This window comes from Capsicum annuum, chromosome 4 (genome assembly GCF_002878395.1).
Source record: "Capsicum annuum cultivar UCD-10X-F1 chromosome 4, UCD10Xv1.1, whole genome shotgun sequence".
Classification (NCBI taxonomy): domain Eukaryota; kingdom Viridiplantae; phylum Streptophyta; class Magnoliopsida; order Solanales; family Solanaceae; genus Capsicum; species Capsicum annuum.
In genome coordinates, this window is record NC_061114.1 from 143,950,212 (window position 1) to 143,959,965 (window position 9,754).

The window sequence follows — 9,754 nt, forward strand, 5'->3', positions numbered from 1 at the left end:
AATCGTGAAGCACAACCGCGGTCGAGGTAAAACCTGCACGATCACAGTACAACAAAAATATAACCAAGTGCAGTTTTGTAAAATTGCATTAATGAATCCTAAACCATGTATAGGAAAAACCCTTTCTTCTGTGGGTATTCCTTAGCTAAGAAACATTTTTGAATTCAAAGCAAGAAACCCTTAATTGGGCAAGTATGTAACAAATTTTGGAGGCTTGATTTCTTATTAATTTTGTGAACAATGAATGCCTTAGATAATCGTTATGGTATATATCTCTTTACTTTCTTCATGAGTAGCTAAGTAATTTAGCCTTGGGATTATGTTGAACTAAAGTATAATTTGTATGTGGGTTTTGTTGTGTTTGTATGATTGTTAGTCGTTGAGTAGGGATTTCACCATTGCTTTAATTTATGAGCTGGAATTTATGGGTGAAAACCCTAAATCTCCAAATGGGTTTGATGGGTGAAAACCTAAACTCAAGAAACACTTCATCATACTTTTTAGAGGGATGAAGGTGAATATGAGGTAACCCATAAAAACCTTAAAAGAGGGTTATAGGTGGATAATTAAACCTATGGTTTGCTATCTTTTGTAATCTTAGAAATAAGTGTAATTGGCGTGTAAATCATGTCAATAGCATCATTCTAGAAATAGGGATGCTTGATTAAGGTTTGGGTGATTATTAATTGCACACTTGTTAGGTGCTCGAAAGATCCAAAGGGTGAAATAGCTATGGTTTTATTGAAAGATTAATCATAATGATGTTCAACCTATCCTACCCTTTAGATAACAAATAATTTTCATGTTAAACCATCATCAGCCTATATGCTTTTACTTTTAGGTAGACATAATCAAAAGATCTCCTCAAATTATTATTTTAAATCAAAAGTATCATATTCATGTATTGTTAGTCAAAAATTGTTACAAACCAATTCCCTCCATTTTATTTTACATGTCATGTTTGTTAGCATTCCGGGCAACCTTTTAGTAGTTTCAGCACTCGTAGGACTTGAAATTTATAATCCACTCCTTGTGGATTCGACCCCAACTCGAGTTGGATTATTGGAAATGACTGCCTCAACCCTCAAAAATAAGAGTGAGTGGAGAGTTATCAAAATGGATTGTTGTCGGGGAATGAAATATAGATTTTACTTGTGCGGTGTGATTCTTACTTGGGAATACCCATGGTGGTATAATTTACTTTATCTGTTGTTTCTAAATTTTTTAGATGATCTAAGTGTTAACAGAACAATGAGTGATAGTGCAAGAAATATGGATCCCATTGATGGTCCCCTAGATAATGAGGGCTAACAAAATAAAGTGGGACAAACAAGTGCAATCTGTATCCCACCAACTAATAGGAATGGAGTCTTCTATGTGACTAGTATATGCTTTACATGTCGTCAATGAAATGATTATATGGGGGTCAAGCCTATGAGGACCCAAATACCCATTTGAGAAATTTAGTTGAAGTGTGTGTGCCATTCAATATAACACACATTACTCAAGAATCTATTTGGCTTTGCCTCTTCCTATTTTCATTGACGGACGATGTGGTTTTATGTCTCTACTCACTTCTACCCGACTCAATTAAATCTTGGGATGAGCGTACTACAGTGTTTATTGAGAGCTTCTTTCCACTATCTAAAATTCTTCAAAAGTGGGATAAGATTCTAAATTTTTTGCAAATAAATAGAGAGCCTTTGTTTGAAGCTTGGGAATGATTTAATGGAAAATTGGCCCAATACCCAAATCATGAAGTCCCAGAGAAGTTGCTTCTTGAGGTCTTCTACCATACCCTTGATCTATTAAACAAAATAGTGGTGGATAATGCGATGGGTGGCTCCAAAGTAAAGATGCACCACCATGCAGCCTTTCTACTGATAGGAGAAGTGTGAAAGCAAAACCAAAGTTGGCATACCCAGGATATCAAAGTTCCTATTATCCCTTCCACTACTTCAATAGTTGATAATGAACAAAGTAAGTGAAATAAAGAGAAGGACAAGACCATGTTGAAAATGATGACCCAACTTGAACTCTTAACAAAAAATGTTATGGGCACACCCGTGAAGGAGATTAACGCCAGAGCATCAAAATATTATGAAGATGATGAAGAAAGAAAGATCTTGGATAAGGAAATCTGGTATTTGGCTAACTACCGAGGGTTTCCCGCCCTTCCTAGCAAATTCAAGGTGGGAATTAATATTGGATGGACCACGAGTGGGATGGAAATTTGACGGATAGAGAGTGTGATTATGAACATTATATTCCACCTCATATCAAACTAAGACCAAGGATTCAAGTGCCATCGACTCTGAGAAATTCAATACCGAGGATGTGTTAATAAGAATATTGAATAGAGTGGAAGGCATGGATAAAATGATTCATGATTTTAAAGGTGACTTCTCTCAACTATCTCAAATCGTAGTGTCTCTCTCAGCTTCTATCAAGTAATTGGAAAACCAAATTGGGCAAGTCTTCATGCAACTAAATGCTAGGCCTAGAGGTGGACTCTCTAGTAACACAATTTCTAATACAAATAATGATTCTCAAGTTCTAGAAATTGTTGCAAGGAGTGGAAAGTCACTTGATGAACCCTTTAAAGGTGAGTTTAGTGAGAAAATGCCCAAAGCTAGAGCAAAGGAGGTGTTACCTAAAAATCAAGAAGGAAATAATGAGAATGAAAGTGATGAAAGTGATTAAGAAGTGGTTGAGATTAAAAGACACAAAGTGAAGCATGACCCGCTATCCAAGTTCTTCCCCCATTCCCTCAATGATTGAATAAAAAAGAGGAACATGATAAATTGAAGAAGTTTATATCAAAACTTAGTTATCTATCGATAAACATCCCATTGATCGAGGTGATTTTGGGATATGCTAAGCTAATGAAAAAGTTGATGTCCAAAAAGAAATTTGTTAAAGATGACACCATTAGGTCACTTATGGGTGTAGCGCTATCATGGATAGTAAGGTTGCAAAAAAGAAAGATTACCTTGGAGCGTTCACTATTCCTTGCACAATCGAGATGCATGAGTTTGCAAAAGCTCTATGTGATCTTGGTGAGAGCATCAACTAAATGCCTTTGGTCATTTATAAGAAGATTATATTAGATTCCCCTACACCGACCTTTAATGGCGGACCGATCTATCAAAAGGCCAGTGGGAAATTTGTTTGATGTCTTTGTTAAAGTGGACAAGTTTATAATCCTGGCAGGCGTCATGGTGCTGGATTGTAAAATTGATCTAGAGGTACCTATTATCATTGGTCATCCTTTCTTGGACACCGAAAGAGATATTGTCGATTTAGAGATGGAGGAAATGAAGTTTAGGGAACAAGAGTATGAGGTCTTTTTAAAAATATGTACCACAAAAAATCAAACAACAAAGCTCTAAGTTGTTTTTATGGTGTATATGAAGAGTGAGGGGGTGGATGAAGAGGGGCTTGGGGGGCCCACCTTAAATATGGATAAAGGAATACATCATGCCACGACGGTAACTAAGGTGGTAGGTGGGCCGCAACCCACAAAAGCCATGAAAATGGCTTGCATCCAATTTGTCATGTTTCTTTATTATAGATATTAGGTTTTGCATATAATTAACTCATTCATTTGTGGCACTATGGAGTGAATTGGATGAGCTTGGAAAGGGGAAAGTGTGTTATTTTGCAATGAAAACTGAACAGGGGAGATTTTGGGAAAATTTGAACAAAGAGCTAAACAAGGAAAATAAAGGAGCAGAATTGCTCTAAGTTACCGTAATTATAGTCCCTAAGTATGATTGTGGTCACCCACATGTCTACGATCTCATCCACTTGACCGAGATCATGGTAAATTCAGCCAGTTCATACCAAATTTTCCTCATTTTCCTCATAATTTCTTTCATAATCGTACTCTCTAATTTGGGGTAGATTTTAGCCAAGTTTTCTTAGCTCTCTAACAGCATCCTTGCATCGTTCTTGCATTACATCTCTGGTTGGTATCAGGAATCGATGCTTTTATTTTTTAAAATAGGTCATAGAATACATGATTAAGAGCGGGCCTAAAGTTTTAATTGTTATGCTCACCATATTGTCATACTTTGTGATTGGATTGGTGTTGGCTGCTTGAATAAGGCATGCAAATAAGTGGGGCAATGTTTAGTTCCAAATAATGTGCCAAAAATGTAAACAAATAAGATGTGCACACCAAGTATTTGACACTTTACCCAAATGAACTTTCAATAGTGATATTTGCACTTCATGTGAATCCATATAGTAGAGAATTCTAGTAGACTAAAACCTTTTAAGAGATTAGAACATAGGGAGTTGGCAGTAAGCTAGACTCAGGATCATGACCACAGTCATGGTCTGCGATCATGGTCATGGCCCATGATTACGGTAATTGGGGCTAGTTCCTTGCCATGCCAAAAATCCTATACTCCAAAATTTGTAGCCTAGCTTTATCAAGCACCTTTTTCAATGAGCTCTAGTGAATAATGTGGCACAGTTTGCATATTTCAATGTCATTGATTGATGTAATGTGTGCCTAGTGCTTTAAGGACAACCTCATGGACAAGTATGACCACATCCAATTCATAGCACCCAAGTGCCACACTCATTACTACAGTGAACTTTTGAGGACAAAGCTTCTCCCAAAAAGAGGTATTTTCTTGGTGAATATGACGAAAAAACTATTAGGATTTCATTAGAAACTTGAGGCCACAGGGTGGTAGTTCTTCTTCCCATAACCATGCATTACAAATGAACAATGGGTCCTTAAATTTTATGCCAACACCAGTGAAGTATCTTTCTTAGAACTATTTAATATGACAATATATTCGAGAACAATTGATGAAAGTTGGGGCTAAGCAAATCAATGATGTTTATGGGCTCCAATATAAAGACATGAATGAATTTAGAGAGAAGGAGTGTAAATCAAGAGTGGGTTGGTACAATAGCTATGCCCCGGAAGGGAAGTCTCTTGGGCAAAGAATAAGAGTGATATCTCTATGAATGACTTCACTTTTGAGGCTCAAATATGGTTGCATATTATTTGGGATCGGGTTTCTCCTGACACCTACATGATAGGATTCCTAGACCTGCGTGCTCGAATGGTTGATTGCATTCTAGATGGCCTCCCTTTGGATGTTGGTTAGCTATGGTCAATGAAATGGATCACTTCATGAGCCAATGTTTTATGCATCTCTTCTTCCCCTCTTTGATTACTGAGCTTTGTAGGAGAGCAGAGGTTGAAGAGTATGATAGTGATATATGGGTGTATCCTGGTGCACCCATCTACCCCTTGAGGATTTGAGGAGAGGGTATACATAGAAAAGGAAAGAATATAAAGATCGACTTGGAAATAATGACATGCACTGAGTTTGAGTCTCATAGGAAAAGTACCACTAGAACTCTTGAGAAGATTGGAGTTGATATTGCAGCTATCACGGAGCTTATGTCTAGTTTTCCCTCTACCACCTATTATTTCTATGTATCACGTGTTGATTATGAGAAGTATAGGAAGGACGAAAAGAATCAAAAATCTACCATTGATTGGCTTGAGAAATCCTACTCCTCTTTGGCAGAGTCACACCAAGACCTTTGGAGCATGCATAAATTTATGGTTGCAAGAGAGAAAAAGAGGGATGAGATCTTTATCAAGATAAGAAAAGGGGTGAAGGGCCTATGAAAGGTCCTAAAACCCCAAGATACACTTCTTTTTTCTTGGGTGGAGAGTGATGATGAGGTCCCAATTGAGTGGTCTGATCTTGAGAAAAATAGTGATGATGCAGAATATGAGAGTGATAGCAACCTGTGATGCAGTTTTAGGGAGCACCTTTATCTCTTTTATCCTTCATTATTTATGCAGTAAGGACACTACTACCTATTAAGTTGTGGGTGTCTCCTTATTCACTTGATTTGGGCATGTAATTTGGATATTTATACATATGTTTCTTCTCTTTTGGATGATTATTATTTTTATTTGGGTTGTAATATTTGGGCACTCTAATAGTTCCCGTATTTTCATGGATTAGTTACTTTGTTCTTGCTTTGTTACTTTATTTTAGTTTTAATCAACCAGTTTTTCCTATGATAGATTGAATGGTGACATTTTATAGGGAAAGCATCATGGTTTGGCTTTTATCCATAGATATAGGGGAAGTCTAAGTACCCGTGGCATCAAGGTCATAAAAGCAAGGGAAATCTGAGTACCTGTGGTATTGATGAATTGGGATCGCAGTCATACCCATTGGCAAAGTCTGAGTAGCCATGTGGGTGGTCCACCCATATTAGAGACACAATGTGAGACCTTAACTTGGGATTGTTTCCATGATTAGAAAATTATGCCTAGTGCGGATGTAAAACAAACAATCCTCTCTCTCTAAAAATTTTACAAAATTCAAAGGCATAGACGTGAGCAAACTTGAGATAAAACTTTCCCTCTTTCGATGACTCTAAAGATTGACTTCAGAAGAATAGTGAGTACTCCATCTTTTTCTTGAGTGGGAGGAACAATTGAACCCTTTGACGCGATTCACATGCTATTTGTGTAAGCTTAATTGTCTACATCTTATGAGTACTTGTAATATCTAGAACTTGCCCTTTCTATCTTTCAAAGATAAATTTTTATTATTCTTGGTTGGTAAAATTATCATAGGTCATCTTGTGACATTAGAAGCCCACTTTAGCATAAAAATCTTACCAATACATAGGAGTTACCCCTAGTCACCCTTTTTGAGCCTATGGACTTATCTTTGGTAGAAAAATCATAAGTCATGACCTATCTATTTGTCCTTTTTTGAACCCTACCCTCCTTTAACTTAAGAATAGAAGTTATGGCTAAAAGCCTATGTTAGGGTGGTGGAAATTGAAAGAGATATAGTTTAGCCACGAATTCATAAGAAGGTGTCTGCGAGATTAAACAAATAAAACCTTTTGATTTGAAGAAAGAAAAGACCCCACAAAGGAAAGAATGGCATTATCTATGCACAAAATAAAAATAAAAAAGAGGAAAGTGGGAACACTAAGAAAAGGTAAAATAGGCAAAATAGCAAAATAAAAAGAAAAGGCCCAATAGAAAAAAGTAAAAAGAGTGATTTAGAAGTTCAAGTAGGGTTTAGCCCTATTGTCCTGAGTTGATATCCTACCCTGCCCTAAACCTACATTACAAGCTCAAAACATCTTTAATGATTCCCAACCAAGTGTTATCATTATAGTGGCAATTGAAAATAGGGGCAAGCCTATGGCATGGTACTTGTTAAAATGGAGAATTTCTTGAGAGAGAGAGAGAGAGTGTGTTTGCACTTAAAATTCCTTGTTGCATATTTTGTAACTAGGTATATGAAATCTTCTTTCTTGTAAGAAGGCATGTGAACAAGTTGAGGTGGGTGATCTTATCATCATCCACACAATGAGATAAAAAGAAGAATAACAAGTTTGTAGTCAATAAGTGAGTCATTTCTAGAGTGTTAGTGGTTGTTACATGGTTGCTCTCCAAAGTCTAATGCATCTTTAAAATATCTATTTTATTGATGGGTGTAGTGAAAATAATTTTTCATGTGTGGAAAGAGCTTTTTGTGGTAGAAATAATGTGTAAGTCATCATGATGATTAGTTGATAGAAGGATGGCATATATGTGATATTGTCTCATAGAAAAGGGTGGACTTTCTAAAGGAAAAGCAAAGTTTTAAGTTCGTGGTGTTGATAAGTGGTGATTTTACCAATTATTTGCATCAAACATATATGCACACTACAATGTTTTATACTAGAAAATGAGACATCAACATGATTTAAATGCACTATTATCCACATTTTGTAGGTATCTAACTGAGAAGGTGTAATGATATGGATTAAAGCTAAAAAGGGGATCAAATAGAAGAAAAAAGAGTCAACTGGAGGCCTGAAGTAGTTCATCCTTATTTCTACAATTGCGGTCCTCATGCATCATTCACGGTCAATCAGGATGGTCAGCATAATGTGATCACGAAGCACAACAGTGATTGCGTAGCTGCGGTCGCGGTCAAACTTGCACAAATATGGTTTAGCAGGAATATGACTCAGGGCAGTTTTGTAAAATCACATAGATAAATTCCAATGCATATATAGGCAAAAACCCTTTGTTCTTTAGGTATTTCTTACCTAAGATAAAATTTTGAATTCAAAGGAAGAAACCCTAATTGGGCAATTGTGTAACTAATTTTGGAGGCTTGATTTCTTAGTAATTTTGTGAAGAATGAATGCCTTGGATAATCCTTATGGTTTATATCTCTTTACTTTCTTCATGAGTATTTAAGTAATTTAGTCTTGGGATTATGTTGAACTAAATTTTAAATTATGTGTGTGTTTTATTGTGTTGCATGATTGTTTTTTAGGATAGATTCCACCATTGCTTGAATTTATGAGTTGTAATTTAAGGGTGAAAACCCCAAATCTCTAAATGGGTTTGATGGGCGAAAACCCTAAACTCAAAAAACCCTTCATAAAGGGATGAAAGTAGGTAACCCATAACATCTTTGAAATAGGGTTATAGGTGGACACGACAATGGTGGACAATTAAGCCTATGGTTTACTACCTTTTGCAATCTTAGAAATAAGTGTAATTGGAGTGTAAATCATGTCAAGAGCATCATCCTAAAAATAGGGATACTCGACTGAGGTTTTAGGTAATTACGGATGCACACTTGTTAGGTACTCGAAGGCAATGGGAGAAAGCGTTGTGGTTTCATTGAAAGATTAATCACAATGATCTTCAACCTAGCCTATCCTTTAGTTATCAACTAAGTTTCATGTTAAACCATTATCAACCTACCTACTTTTACTTTTAGGTAGACATAATCCCAAGATCTCCTAAAATCTTGATTTTAAACCAAAAGTGTCATATTTGTGCATTGTTACTTGAAAATCGTTAGAAAACAATTCCCCAACATGCCATATTTGTTAGCATTCTAGGTAACATTTTAGTAATTATAGCATCCATAGGATTTGAAATTTATATTCACTCTTTGTGGATTAAACCCCAACTCGAGTTGGGTTATTTAAAACGATTGCCTCACCCCTAAAAACTTAGAGTGGGTTGAGAGTTATCATATGTGACTTCTATACCTTTTGCCAAATATCGCGTATGTGACCGACATGTTGCATATGCGATACTTGTGTACTTGGAAAGTGTATAAACACCCCCTTTAGCCAATTTTTCACCATTTCTGACTCATCTCCAAGATAATTAAACCCTAAAAAGAGAGAAAGATTTGGGGCAACATTTTTGGGTTTTTTTGGGGGCTTGGATAAGGATTAATTATGCATTCCTCCTTCAAATTCATGGTGCGATTTCATTATTTCCATAGTTGATTTTCCATTCTCATATAAAAATCCGAAAGCTTGGTAACTTTATTTTTGTACCAATATAGTTTGGAATTCACTCAGTTTTAGGAATAAATTTTTCTTGAGCATAGAGGGACATTGATTTGGTTTTGGAAATGCAATTTTTGTAAATAGGCCCCACGTTGGATTTTTACGTAATTTTAGAGCCTAATAATAATAGTGCTATATGAGTATCATTTTCTAATTTTGATGAGTAGATTGTGACTTTGATAGGGTGGCACCTTGCAAAAGGTTTTTAGAAGTGAAAATCAATGATTTTGCAGATTCTTTGTGCTTTCTTTCGTGCCCAAGTAAAGTAGGTTTACGTACTCATAGATTTAGCTAATTCATTGTATAATTTTTATATTATGGTAGATATGGGATGGAATTTAGGTGTTGGAATTATGAATAATTATGT

General features: G+C 36.0%; 1 pseudogene; it reads right to left on the reverse strand.

Moving 5' to 3' along the window:
• Positions 1 to 1,649: 1,649 nt before the first annotated feature.
• LOC124898324 lies at positions 1,650 to 1,762 on the reverse strand (annotated as a pseudogene).
• Positions 1,763 to 9,754: the final 7,992 nt, after the last annotated feature.